The sequence below is a fragment of the Bos javanicus genome, chromosome 5 (assembly GCF_032452875.1).
Source record: "Bos javanicus breed banteng chromosome 5, ARS-OSU_banteng_1.0, whole genome shotgun sequence".
Lineage (NCBI taxonomy): Eukaryota > Metazoa > Chordata > Mammalia > Artiodactyla > Bovidae > Bos > Bos javanicus.
Window position 1 is genome coordinate 100,619,358 of NC_083872.1, and position 15,427 is coordinate 100,634,784.

At 39.4% G+C, this 15,427-nt stretch overlaps 1 pseudogene; it reads right to left on the reverse strand.

Annotated features, from left to right (window-relative positions):
- Positions 1 to 13,435: 13,435 nt before the first annotated feature.
- LOC133248772 (casein kinase II subunit alpha'-like) lies at positions 13,436 to 15,426 on the reverse strand (annotated as a pseudogene).
- Between the last annotated feature and the right edge of the window lies 1 nt (position 15,427).

A 15,427-nucleotide genomic window follows, 5' to 3' on the forward strand; every position in this document is an offset into this window, starting at 1 on the left:
ATGACAGTAACAATGTAAGGGACAAGAGTATAATTAGGATTCTTTTGTTATTATAAGATATTGCACTATTCTTTTGAGGTTTACAGTATTAATTGAAAGCATATTTGAGCTAGTTGTAATTTTGTATTACAAGCTTCAGGGCAATCACTAAAAATATTTTTTTAAAAAGAAAGAAGTGCAATGGATACAAGATAGGAGAGAAAATGCAATAATCTAAGCTACCCAACTAAAACTACATAAGGCTGAAAAAATAGAAGACAAAATGGAAACAAAGAACAATAGCAACAAATAGAAAACATTAACATACATGGCAGATATTAATTCATCTGTTTAAATAATCATCTTCATGTCAATGGTTTAAATATACCAGCTAAAAGAAATTGTCAGAGTGAAACAAAAACAAGATCCAATTTTGTATTTTTTATAAAAAATCCACTTTAAAGATGAAGATACATGTAGTCAAAAAAAGAAAAAGGAAACGAATGGAGAAAGATATTCCTTGTGAATACTAATCAAAAGAAAGCTGGAGTAGCTACACTATATTAATTTCATGCAGAGCAACTTCTAAACAAGAAAACTTACCGGGGAAAAAAAAGAACATTACATACTCATAAAACAATTACTTCTCCAAGAAGACATACCAATTCTTTTGTATGTGAACCTAGCAACAGTGTCAAGATGTAAGGTAGAACCTGATAGAACTGCTAGGAGAGACAGGTGAATTCACTATTATGGCTGAAGACTTCTGTAACCCTCTGTCAGAAATGGGCAGAGCCATCTGGCAGAAAATCACAACACAGTTGTACTAACAGCACCGTCAATCAACTGTATACAAAATAATTGATATTTATAAGCTACTTTATTTAACGACAGCAGAATATACATTTGTCTCAAGGTTATGTTAAATATTTGCCATGTTAGACCACATTCTGAAAAATTATAGCTTAAAAAATTAAAAGAATAGAAATCATATAATGTATGCACTCAGGCCATAGTGGAATTAAACTAGAATCAGATGGCTACATAGAAATATAACTAGAAAATTCTAAATACAGGAGATTTAACAATGTATTTCTAAACAATACATGAGTCAAAGAGGACATTTCAAGAAAAATTTTAAAATATTTTAACTAAATGAAAATACAACTTCAGAATTTGTGACATAGAGTAAAATAAGTGTTTAGTGGAAAGTTTACTACATTGAATGCACATATTCAAAAAGAATAAATATCTAAAAACAAATATCTAAGCTTTAACCATAGTAAACTAGAAAAAGAAGGGAAAATGCAAAGTGAAAAGAAATGACATTAAACAGCAGAAATCAATAGAGATGATCAATGGAATCGAAAGCTGGTTCTTTGAAAAAGATCAATAAAATCGATAAGCCTCTACAAAACAGAGCTGGTTCTTCAGAAGATATAAGTAAATTTGATAAACCTCAAGTGAACTGAGGAAAACAGAGAGAAGATACAAATCAATAATATTAGAAATTAAAAAAGGGAAAATACTACAGAATCCTTGGATATCAAAAAGATAGTGAAAGAAAATTCTGAAAATTCTTAATTCTACAAAGTCATTGTAGAGTCTTGCTTCACTTGGATCTTAACAGTCTGTGGGATTGCAGAATTGTCAGGACTGAGCGACTAACACACACAATACTACAGAGTCTTTGGACGTCAAAAAGATGGTGAAAGAAAACTATGAAAAATATTAATCCAACAGACTCATTGTACAGTCTTTCTTCACTTCGATATTAACGTCTATACATTTTACAAGCACACATACTGAAGAAGGCTAATGTTTCTAATTACTATAAAATGTATTGAGCTACATATGGTTCATTATTTTAAAGCAAGTTAGCTGGAGTTCCTTTTGTTCAACATCTGGAAGAAAACTATTGTTTTTATTCTAGATCAGCACTTTTGAATCAACTTTCTACAGTGGTGGAAATATTCCACATCAGTGCAACCACAATTGTAGCCACTAGCCACATGGAGCTGTGAGCACTTGAAATGTGGCTAGATTTAAAATTTTTATTTAATTATGATTGATTTAAATTTTAATACTCAAATGTGATTAATGACCATCCTATTGCACAGCAGTTCTAAAGGCTTCCCTTGTGGCTCAGCTGGTAAAGAATCCGCCTGCAATGCAGGAGACCTGGATTCAATCCCTGGGTTGGGAAGAGCCCTGGAGAAGGGAAAGCCAGCCCACTACAGTATTCTGGCCTAGAGAACTGCATGGACTATATAGTCCAGAGGGACACGAAGAGTCAAACACGATAGAGTGACTTTCACATCACTTCATTTCTAAAGGTGTGGTTTGGATTTAGACCTTAAAGCACTTAGAGAAGAATTTTTTCACCACTGTTTTTTACCACCAATGTCAGGAGTGGAGTAGCAAAAATCAACGCATATTTGAACACAAATTCTTGTTTATGTTTTGTGAAAAAGTGTACAGTTATAGATGGTAGACAATGAACAGATATTTATTTGTTGTGTTTACACAAATGAGTCGGAGAAGGCAATGGCACCCCACTCCATACTCTTGCCTGGAAAATCCCATGGATGCAAGAGCCTGGTAGGCTGCAGTCCATGGGGTCGCTAAGAGCCTGACACGACTGAGCGACTTCACTTTCACTTTTCACTTTCATGCATTGGAAAAGGAAATGGCAACCCACTCCAGTGTTCTTTCCTGGAGAATCCCAGGGACGGGGGAGCCTGGTGGGCTGCCGTCTATGGGGTCGCATGGAGTCGGACACGACTGAGGCGACTTAGCAGCAGCAGCAGCAGTAGCAGTAGAAGTACACAAATGAGTACCTGAACAAGGTATTACTCAAGGATTGATTTCAAAAGATCTGATGCTTGTGGTCATGCAGAAGATATTATGTTGGGAAAGCCGTAAACATGCAGTGCAAGATCAAAGCCTCGACAAAAATTCTAATTGCGGAAGAACTACGGTAGAAGGGTAATTCATGGTTACAAAGATGGGCTTTGAGAATGAACAAGACAGTGTGAGTATCGGTTGGCCACTGGTAGCTGTGTGATACTGCCAAGTTACATAGACTCTGTGAGATTCATTCATTTTACTACTAAAGTAAAATGAATAATAATAATAGTTTAATAACTTTTAGGATACAATGACTTGGACAATATATATGCTATATATGTTAAATTTCATATAATTAACTGCTTGTTGTATGTCTTAAGCATAGAATATACAGATTCAAGAGATGTAAATATTTAAAAAAGAGCATCTTTGGTATGCAGGAAAAATTACTTTGCTAGTAAACAAGTAAATAGATCTCCACTATTTCCCAAGGCATAAGAATGGAAATATGTTAACTACTGATTTACAAGTGCCTGTGAATATAAGTTTATACCACTGGGAGGCAGTATAACATTAGATTAAACAGGACTTTAGCACAGAAACAGTCTTCTTGCCTGGAGAATCCCATGGTGGGCTACAGTCCACGGGGTGGCAAAGAGTCGGACGTGACTGAGCGACTTTACCTTCACTTTCTTTCACTTTTTAGGACAGAAACAAATTTGTGTACCAATCTCAGCTATTTTACTCAGTGATTCTGTGAATTCAACCAGATAGGTAATTTGTTTTTTGTTTTTTTTTTCTTTCCAGATATGGTAACCTTGTTAAAGCTCAACACTCAGAAAACTAAGATCATGGCATGCGGTCCCATCACTTCATGCCAAATAGACAGGGAAACAGTGGCTGACTTCATTTTGGAGGGCTCCAAAATCACTGCAGATGGTGATTGCAGCCATGAAATTAAAAGACGCTTACTCCTTGGAAGGAAAGTTATGACCAACCTAGACAGCATATTCAAAAGCAGAGACATTACTTTGTCAACAAAGGCCCATCTAGTCAAGGCTATGATTTTTCCAGTAGTCAGGTATGGATGTGAGAGTTGGACTATAAAGAAAGCTGAGTGCAGAAGAATTGATGCTTTTGAACTGTGGTGTTGGAGAAGACTCTTGATAATCCCTTGGACTGCAAGGAGATCCACCCAGTCCATCCTAAAGGAGATCAGTTCTGGGTGTTCATTGGAAGGACTGATGCTGAAGCTGAAACTCCAATATTTTGGCCACCTGATGCAAAGAGCTGACTCATTGGAAAAGACCCTGATTCTGGGAAAGATTGAGGGCAGGAGGAGACGGGGACGATAAAGGATGAGATGGCTGTATAGCATCACCGACTCGATGGACATGGGCTTGGGTGGACTCCAGGAGTTGGTGATGGACAGGGAGGCCTGGCGTGCTGCGATTCATGGGGTCTCAAAGAGTTGGACACGACTGAGCACCTGAACTGAACTGAACCTTTTTAAGTCAAATATAAAGTGGAAATAATGATGTCTGTCTTGACTGCATCACAGTAGAGCTTGTGGTAAGGTATCTTCAATTTTATTAATAACATATTATACATACATATTCATCCTGCCCATCGTTTTGTGTGATGTACTCTGCATGTAAATTAAATAAGCTGGTGTCAACATACAGCCTTGACATATTCCTTTTCCAGTTTTGAACCAGTCCATTATTCCATGTCCAGTTCTAACTGTTGCTTTTTGACCAGTTTCTCAGGAGGCAGGTAAGGTGGTCTGGTACTTCCACCTCTTTAAGAATTTTCCACAGTTTGTTGTGATTCACACAGTCAAAGGCTTTAGCATAGTCAATGAAGCAGAAGTAGACGTTTTCCTGGAACTCCCTTGCTTTGTCCACGATGTAACAGATACTGGAAATTTGATGTCTTCCTCTGCCTCTTCAAAACCTAGTTTGAACATCTGGCAGTTTTCCGTTCATGTTCTGCTGAAGCCTAGCTTGAAAAATTTTGAGCATTACCTTGCTAGCATGTGAAATGAGCTCTATTGTACAGTAGTTTGAACATTCTAAAAGAAGGGCACTGCCCTTCTTTGGGAGTGGAATGAAAACTGACCTTTTCCAGTCCTGTCTGTGGCTACTGCGGAGTTTTCTGCTGACATAGTGAGTGAAGCAGTTTAAGAGCATCATCTTTTAGGATTTGAAAGAACTCAACTGGACTTCTGTCACCTTCACTACCTTTGTTTCGGGCTTCCTAAGGCCCACTTCACTTCACACTCAAGAATGCCTGGCTTTAGGTGACTGACCACATCGTTGTGGTTATCCAGGTCATTAAGACTTTTTTGTACAGTTCTTCTGTGTATTCTTGCCACCTCTTCTTAATCTCTTCTGTTTCTGTTAGGTCCTTGCTATTTCTGTCCTTTACCATGCCCATTCTTGCATACAATGTTCCCTTGATAGCTCCAATCTTCTTGAAGAGATCTTTAGTCTTTCCCATTCTACTGCCTTCCTCTATTTCAGTATAAGTATGCATTTTATTAATATAGAAACCTTTTTAATAATATTTCAAAATATTTTATATATCAAGAAATTTTGGACCAAGCAAATCTCCTTCAAAGAATTTATCATAAGGAAATAAATGGATTCCTATATGATACTTATTTCAAAAATATTTAAAATAGTAAAATAATTATAAACAACTTTAATGTCTATATATATGAGCTAGGTTAAATTATGGTACATTTATACTATACACTTAGCAAAGGAAACAGCAACCCAGTCCAGTATTCTTACCTGAAAAATCCCATGGACAGAGGAGCCTGGGGGGTTATGAAACAATACTACAGAAAACAATACAGACATTAAAAACAATAATGTAGTGCTACAAATATTGCTATAAAGATCTACAATGTTATTTTTTTTAAATTTTATATTGCAGTATAGCCAACTGACCATGTTTTGATAGTTTCAGATGCACAGCAAAGGGACTCAGCCATACACATACATGTATCCATTTCCTTCCAAACTCCCCTCCCTTCCAGGCTACCATATAACATTGAGCAACGTTTACTGTAGTATACAGCAGGTCCTTGTCAGTTATCCATTTTAAAAATAGCAGTGTGTACATATCTATCCCAGACTCCCTAACTATCCTTCCCCACATCCTTCCCCATGGTAACCATATATTTATTCTCTAGGTCTGTGGGTCTGTTTTGTAAATAAGTACATTCATATCATTTCTTTTTAGATTCTGTATATAAGGGATGCCAAACAATATTTCTCCTTCTCTGTCTGACTTTCTTCACTCAGTATGACAATCTCTAGGTCCATCCATTTTGCTGCAAATGGTGTCTTGTTCTTCTTAACAGTAAGTAATATCCCACTGTGTATATGTACTGCATCCTCCTTATCCATTCCTCTGTCAATGTACACTTATGTTGCTTCCTTGTCTTGGCTATTGTTAACAGTGCCGCAGTGAACATTGGGATGCATGCATCTTTTAAGACCATGTGTTTCTCGGGATACATGCCCAGGACTGGAATTGCAGAATCATATGGTAGTTCTGTTTTTTGTTTTTTAAGGCCTCTCCATACTGTTCTCCATAGTGGCTATACCAATTTACATTTTCACCAACAGTGTAGGTGGATTCCCTTCTCTCCAAACACTCTCTAGCATTTATTGTTTGGAGTTTTTGATGATAGCTATTTTCACTGGTATGAGGTGATATCTCATTGTAGTTTGTTTTACATTTCTCTAGTAATTAGAGATGTTGAACATCTTTTCATGTGTCTCTTGGCTATCTGTGTGTCTTCTTTGGAGAAATATCTATTTAGGCCTTCTGCTGATTTTTCTATTAGGTTATTTTGATGATATTAAGCTGTTTGCAATTTTTGGAGACTTAATTCCTTGTCATTCATATCACTGGGAATATTTTCTCCCAATCTGTGAGTTCTCCTAGTCTTTCTAAATTTTGTCTATGGTTTTCTTTGCTGTCCAAAAGCTTTGGAGTTTAATGAGGTATTATTTGTTTATTTTGGTTTTAGCTTCCATTAATCTGCAAGATGGTTTGAAAGAGATATTGCTGCAATTTATGTCAGAGAATGCTCAGCCTATGTTTTCCTGTAGGAGATTTATTGCTTCCCATTTCACAATTAGGTCTTTAACCCATTTTGAGGTTATTTTTGTGTATGGTGTTAGAGCATAATCTACTTTTTATGTAGATTTTTTAAAAAAACATGTTTTTTTAACATGTTGCTGCCCAATGTTTTCAACAATTGAAGATACTGTCTTTCCACCACTGTGTAGGCTTGCCTCTTCTGTCATAGATTAACTGACCATAGGTGAGTGGGTTTATTTATGGGCTTTCTATCCTCTTCCATTAATTTGTAGGTCTATTTTCGTGCCAGTATCACACTGTTTTGAAGACTATAGCTTTGCCCTATTGTCTGTAGTTAAGGAGACTGATTCTTCCAGCTCTGTTTTTCTTTCTCAAGATTGGCTATTCAGGGTCTTTTGTGTTTCCAAGCAAATTGTAAAACTTTTTGTTCTAATTCTGTGAAGAATGCCCTTGGCAATTTCATAATGATTACATGAAATCTGTCGTTTGTTTAGGGTAGTATTGTCATTTTCACAATATTGATTCTTCCAATTTAAGGACATGTTATATCTCTTCATCTCTTTGTGTCATCTTTGATTACTTTCATTAGTATCTATTAGTTTTCTGAGGACAGGCCTTTTGCCTCTTAGGTAGATTTATTCCTAGGTATTTTATTCTTTTTGCTGCAATGGTAAATGGAATTATTTCTTGGATTTTTCTTTCATAATCTTATGTTGTTAGTGTAAATGAATGCAAGAGATGTCTGTGTATTAATTATATATCCTGAAACATTACTAAATTCATTGATTACCACTAGTGGTTTTCTGGTGGCATCTTTAGGATTTTCTATGTATACAATCATGTCATCTGCAAACACTGACTGCTGTCTTTCTCGTCCAGTTTGGATACCTTGTCTTGTTCCTGATCTTACAGGAAAGGCTTTCAGTTTTTCACTATTGAGAATGACGTTTGCTGTGGGTTTGTTGTATATGACCTTTATTATATTGAGGTAGGTTTCCTCTGCCCATCTTCTGGAGCGTTTCTTTAATCATAAATGGGTATCAAATTTTGTCAAAAGCTTTCCTGCATCTTTGGAGATGATCATAAGGTTTTTATCCTTCAATTTGTTAATATGATGTATCACATTAATTGATTTGCATATATTGAAGAATCCTTGCCTCCCTGAGCTCAATCCTACTTGATCATGGTGTATGACCCTTTTAGTGCATTGCTGGATTCAGTTTGCTAGTATTTCATGGAGGATTTTAGCATCTATGTTCATCAGTGTTATTGGCCTATAATTTTCTTTTTTGAAATACCTTTGTCTGGTTTTGGCATCATGATGATGGTGGTTTCTTACAATGAGCTTGATGGTGTTCCTCCCTCTGCAATTTTTTGGAAGAGTTTGAGAAGGATGGATGTTAGCTCTTTGCTACATTACTATTATCTGAAGTCTATAGTCTAGGGTTCACTCTTTGTGTTGTGTATGCTACAGATCTTGAAAAATGCATAATGACTTGAATCCATCATTGCAATACCATATAGCATAGTTTCAGTGCCTTAATAGTCCCCTGGGCTCCACCTTTTCATTCCTTTCAACCTCTCCACCTTGGCCCTTCAGACAGATCTTTTCACTGTCTCCATAGTTTTGCCTTTTCCTGAATTTGGAAAGATTACTTGTTGAAATTTACAGTATGTAGCCTTTTCAGATTGACTTCTATCACCTAGTAGCCTGCATTAAAGGTTCTTTCATGTTTTTCTTGAATTAAGTGCTTCTTTGTTAAGTCCCAGGATATTATGCCATTGTTTGGAGAGTCTAAAGTGTGTTTAGTCATTTATATATTGACAGGCATCTTGGCTGTTTCCAAGTTTTGGCGATCATGAATACAACTGCTAGAAACATACCTGTGCATATTTTGCAAAAACATTCGTTTTCAAATTATTTGTGTAATTTTTGGATCATATGATGAGCATATGATCAAAAAGTGAGATTTTTGGATATGATGAGTATAATAATGTCTTAAGAAACTGCCAAACTGTCTTCTAAAGAGTCATCTGCTTTTTATTATCAACACTTGGTGAAACTTCTAAATCATTTTAAGGACTAAAGTAATTCACTAGAAAAAAAAATTGTTCAAAGGCCACTTTCTGCAGTTACTGTCTTGTTTTAAGAATATGTTTGTAAAGTCTAATCCAACTGAACCAACCTCACTGTGGACAGATTCTTAGCTTTGATATCTGATCACCCCAAAAAAGGGTGATGAAAACAGGTGATGACATATTGAAGATCATTTAAAAATTAAAAAGAAATATCCATGGTTCACATATTCAAAATGGAGCCAGGTAGCCATCCATGGATGTGGTGTCAGACATATTCTTAAATCTCTGAGAACTTGAACTTTAGGGACTATATCAAACTCAAGGATACCACCAGCATTTTTTTTTTTTTTTTGGACATGCCCTGTAGCATGCAGATGGAATGTGTGCCCCATGAAGTAGAAGCTTGGAATCTTAACCACTGGACCACCAGGAAGATCCCAACGGTTCTCAGAACAATGTCTGCAGCTGCAGGCCAGCTACAAACATAATTTCAAAGTACCCTCTTCCCCTACATGCAACTATGTAACCATTTTGACCTCCAATCAATTCTTACTTAAAGAAGCACCTTTATTTCTTGCCAACTCCAATCCTAATTCTTGACAATTTATGTAGCACTGTAGTTTGGGTTTTTATACATTTCCCCTATTTTGTAATCCAGGGGTAGTTTCAATGATTTTGATCTGTGGCTCCTGAGAGATAACACTCCTAACAAACCACAAATCAAGGCCTTCTGAATATGGATGTGTGTCCTCAACCAGAGTTTTTGTCCTGGTCACCTCAGGACAGAAAAACCAAGAAGTCTTGGTTACCTCAGATTGAACCTCAAAGAGACAAAGCCTGTCTGCATCTCTGCTAGGCCAAGGTGATTTCCAGGCTGTGACACCTTCTGCAGACTTTTTTTTTGCTCTGCCAGGAAGGCACCCAGAGTGGCAGACAGCCTGAGCAGAGGTTCATTCTCTTAGATCCACCAGTAGTCCACCAGCCCCCATCAGACATTTGACAGTTTGAAGAGGAGCCCAAGACCAGCAACCTTCAGGCATCCTGTTTCCTCCTGTTCTGACTTCCTCTTCTGGCTTGAAGCCCTGAGAAACAAATCACAGGAAGCAGAGCTGGGTTGAAACAAAGCCAGTAAAAAAAAAAAAAAATCAATAAATAAAACAAAGCCAGTATGTGACATCCAGACTGAGGGATACCTAGTGTAATCTGGTCTACCGTCAGACTTATTTTCTGGTCCCTGTATCTGGTGCCTCCCCCATGTCTGGGCAGAAGGCTGAGGCCTGGAAGTGAGAGACTACCCAGGAGAGGCCGTGGATGGTGAGGGGTGTGTGTGAGGATCCAGGAAACCGGAGGGCGTGGCAGTAGCAGCAGTGTTTGCAGTCCTGAGACCAGCCAACCCCTTTGGCAAGCGGCAGCCCACAGTGAACAGGATCTGCCACCAGGAGCGCCAAGGAGAGGATGAAGAAACTGCCTTCCCTGCTTTCACTCGGCCATGACTGAACCCATGTACAACTCCCTGTGTTCTTGTCTTTTGAAGTAGAATGCCAGCTCAAGAGTCAGTCATCAGGAAATATGAAGATGCAGAAACAAATACTAGGTGTTGGGCTGGGGAATCGGTAGCAGTTTAGATTATAATTCTGCCATATGGCTGAATCACTGAACTCCAAGTTCCCTGAAAGATATAGACAAAGGCATGACACACATTCCTAAGGTGTTTTTACAGAAGTGGATCCTCTCCAGATGAAAACTGCTGACCATCACAACATTGATCCTAGACTGGTTGAGACCAGAAGACTGAAGATGCTTGAAACTTCATCTGGATGCCAACCAATCTGAGAATTGTCCTTGCTCTGCTCCTTGAACATTATAAAACTCCTCATGACCACATAGTCTTGAGGGCATTAGCCTGCTCTGGTCCCCTTTGCCTGGAAAAGAAATTAACGGCTATTCTTTTGTACTTCACCCAAAACGGTCTCCATGTTTCTCCTTGGCATCCGTGAACAGAGGCCAAGTTTTGGCAACATGACCTCTCCAGGGCTTTGTTTTCAATGTGAGTATCTGATCTAGTAACTAGTATCTGAACTAGTTACCTAGTAACTAACTAGGTATGTAACATAGTTGCTGCAATAAATAACCTCCTAAATTTCATTGATAGCACAGTATATATTTACTTATCTCTTATGCAGGAATGAGTACCTGGCCTGGACAGGTAATTTGGGAAAATATAACCTGATTTCTCCCCAGATAGCTGTGCCCCTAAGCTGCCCTCTTCATGGGAGTTTGCAGAATGTTAGCAGATGACTGGGAGATTCCTTAGGACAGGTCCTGTGGTCTGGGGATGAAGGGCTTTGAAAAGCTGGGAGAGGGTGGCCAGTGTTCCTAGTGAGCTGGTTAAGGATATTGCCCCCCCTTTTTTTTCTCAATATAGCCTGCCCCCCAGGAATGGCATCTTAATTGGAAACTAGAGATCCCTCTGGAACTGGCCTGAATCCCCCTCTTTTCCAGGAACACAAATGTCCAATGTTTTGGGGGAGATTTCTCTTTAAGCTTGGTTTGAATGTCCTCAAGGTCTCTCTGGCAAAATAAATGTGTTTTAAAAGAAGTTCCCCTCTTGGTGTCATACAGGTTAAGTGAGCATGGTTAAGTGTTATGTGTTGTGAGTGTGGTTAAGTGTTATGTGTTGTGAGAGTGGTTCTGTTAAACTGGCCTGAGGTGATCTTCTAGAGGAGCTTCTCTGGTCTCTTTAATTTGGAATGAAGAATCTTCATTCTGTTGGGGATTTTCCATCTGTTGGGGATTTAGTTCTATAAAGGGCTTAAAGATATTGTTATACATATATATGCCTCGAGGTAGAACCAGGATCCTTCCCCAAGCCTGCTCTTTTGTTTCTTGGCTGTTCCTCCTCCCTTGTCTTGTGTCCCTTTCCTTCCCTGATTAGCACCTGTTCTAATCTGCTGTTTAGAACTCAAGGGAAAATTTGAGAAAGTAACACTGATATATATAAACTACCACGTGTAAAACAGATAGCTAGTGGGAATCTGCTATATAAAACAGGGAGACTAGCCTCTTGCTCTGTAATGACCTAGAGGGGTGTAATGTGGGGAGGAGAGGTGGGAAGCTCAAGAGGGAGTATATATAGTTATGTCTGATTCCCATTCTTGTATGGCAGTAACAAACACAACATGGTAAAACAAGTATCCTCCAATTAAAAATAAATAATAAAAAGACATACCATAGGAAAATGTAAAAAACTATTAAAAAAAAAAAAAAGAACACAAGGAAGATCTTAGGGCTGGAGTCTCTAACCTACAAACAAGAAATGGGGGGCAGAAAGATTTCCCTACCCAGGAGCCCCACAGGGTCCTGCTCGGTTTCATTCCTGGGTCAGTTTTTTTTTTTTGGGGGGGGGTCACTTTCTCCACATCAGGGGTCATACTTCTCTGCTTCTGTGCAATCTTTGCACTCCAGAGATTGTGAGTTTTTACCTTTGGATGTTGGGTATTTTTGCCTTTCTCTAAATATTCTTGAATTTGTTCCAAGTGAAGTTAAATTATTTGAAAGCAGTTCTATCCTTTTGGGTCTTCCTTTTAAGATTTGGGTAAAGGAAAAATCCACAGTTCTTCCTCACTGGCTTTTCTTTCCTGTGAATCTCCGTTATTATGCACACAGACCTCTTCACTTCTGACACTTCTGGACACCAAGTGCACAAGACTTTCCTACTAAACAAACGACTGTCTGTGACACTAGCCTGGCGTTCCACAATTTAGCTCACTTCTAACACTATCAACCTGGAGATAGCATCAGATCCCACAGGTTAAGAGCTCAGCCCCACAAGATTGCCCCCCCACCCCTACCTCAAGATGCCAATGCAAGTGGCAGGACCCAGGTTACAACTCCTGTTCAATTTGCCTACAAATCAAAGAGATTATGAACCCTTCTCGATTTTGATTAATTTGCCAGAGTGGCTCATAGAGCCCAGGGGAACACTTGTGCTTACCAGTTTATAAACGGGTGTGATAAAGGACACAGACAAACCACTAGATGTAGAGATTATACAGGGTGAGATCTAGGAGGGTCTTGAAGGTAGGAGCCCACACAGTGCCAGTCCCTGCACACAAGAAAGACTTTTCTTTGCCAACACATTCATGGATATCTCTGCTGTGTATACTTCACATTCTTTCTTTCTGCTGTGTGCTGTGCTTAGTCGCTCAGTGTTGTCTGACTCTTTGAGACCCCATGGACTGTAGCCTGCCAGGCTCCTTTGTCCATGGGGATTCTCCAGGCAAGAATACTGGGGTCAGTTTCCATGCCCTCCTCCAGAGAATCTTCCCTATCCAGGGATTGAACCCAGGTCTCCTGCATTGCAGATGGATTCTTTACCAGCTGAGTTACCAGGAAAGCCCAAGAATACTGGAGTGGGTAGACTCTCCCTTCTCCAGGGATCTTCCCAACCTAGGAATCAAACTGGGGTCTCTTGCATTGCAGGCAGATTCTTTACCAGCTGAGCTACCAGGAAAGCCCCCATGTATACCTATCAGAGCTCAAAAATGTAGATTACCTTAATAGAGAAAAATTGTTTCTCATGGGGATAAAAAGAGGTAAAGGGTGGGAGGCTAGAACTTTCTTTCCCTTCCATCCAATTTGTTCTTCCTAAATAAATTCTAATATTACATCTTTTTTTGCCCCTCTGTCTTTCTGAAAACTGACTTTCCACCTTTGTTATGGTTGTGAATAAAACGTTTTTGATCCAGAGATGTGCATTAAAATACATTTGTACAGAGAGATGTGCTGGGAAATGAAGCTTTCTTTGAGAGGCCATCATTTGCCAATCTTCTTCTGGCTGCTGTGAGACCACTGGAAAGCACAGCATTATCTGCACAAGGCTGGGACCGCTTCTTCACCACGGGGCCTCTTTGTCAGTCAGTCTCTGTTGTTTGTCATATCGCAGAAGTTTGTCCAGAAGATCTAGGCCCTCAGGGCTGATAAGGCTTCTGTTTTCACTATGGATAAAATGTTTCCAGCGTTTCCGTGAATGTTGTCCAAAATATCGTTGAAGTGTAGATCTAGGTCTATGTGATACTTATTCCGATTCCCACGTAGCTCCTCTGTACCCAGAACTTTGGCGATGTGAACAAGCTGGTCATAGTCCTCCTGTCCATGAAAGAAGTGCATGCGTGCTAAGTCACTTCAGTCATGTCCGACTCTTTGCAGCCCCATGGACGGTAGTCCACCAGGCTCCTCTGTCCATGGGATTCTCCCAGGCAAAAATACTGGTGCGGGTTGCCATGCGCCCCTCCAGGGGACTTTCCTGACCCAGAGATCAAACCTGAGTCTCTTACATCTCTTACATTGGCAGGCAGGTTCTTTACCACTAGCGCCACCTGAAAGCAGGGTTCCTTTCGAAAGATCATGCTTGCTAACATACAGCCCAAACTCCACATATCCAAGCTGTACTCATACATCTGCTAGTCCACAAAGTGCTCTGGTCCCATGAAGTACCTGGAGGTCACTTGGACATTGTAGTCCTGGGCAGGATGATAAAGTTCCCCTCCAGACCCCAGTATATCAGTCACAGTTTTTCTGGTGGTGCTCTTTCATGACATCGTGAGGTTTCATATTCCTGTGCATATTCCCTTGATGTGGCAAGTAATTCAGAGCTTTAAGTAGTTATAAAATAAGGGTATTTTTTTATTAAGGACATGTAAAACCAGATATCAAAATCTGTCAGGATATGGGACAGATCTTAAAATCTGTATTATTGATATATTCAAATACCAGAGCTGGTCTTTCCAACACAGAATCCTTCATGGTGTTAACCAGCTAAATGATAGTTGTTCCACCAGGAGAGTCCTCCAGAATGGTCAACTTCTCGTTTTTTCATTTTTTTCTTCCCTGGCTTAAGGATTTTTAAAATCACTCTGTCACTGTTGGTGATGTTAACGGCCTCAAATACTTCACTATAATTTCCCCGACCCAAGTTTTCCAACCAGCTGGTTTTTGTTGATCAGCTGCTTGGTCGTGTCCGACTCTGTGACCCCCATGAACTGCAGCATGCCAGGTTTCCCTGCCCTTCACCATCTGCCAGAGTTTGCTAACACTCCTGTCCATCCAGTCAATGATGCCATCCAACCATCTCATCCTCTGCCACTCCCTTCTCCTCCTGCCTTCAGTCTTATCAGGGAGTGAGTCAGTTCTTTCCATCAGGTGGCCAAATTATTGGAGTTTCACCTTCAGCATCAGTCCTTCCTATAAATATTCAGGGTTGATTTCCTAAGTTTAGGATTGACTGGTTAGGTGTCCTTGCTGTCCAAGGGACCCAGCTGGTAATCATCTTGATTACCTCGGTGCAGTAAATGCTCCTAAACTTCCTAGCCCCTGTAGGAAGGCTCTGTACGTCATA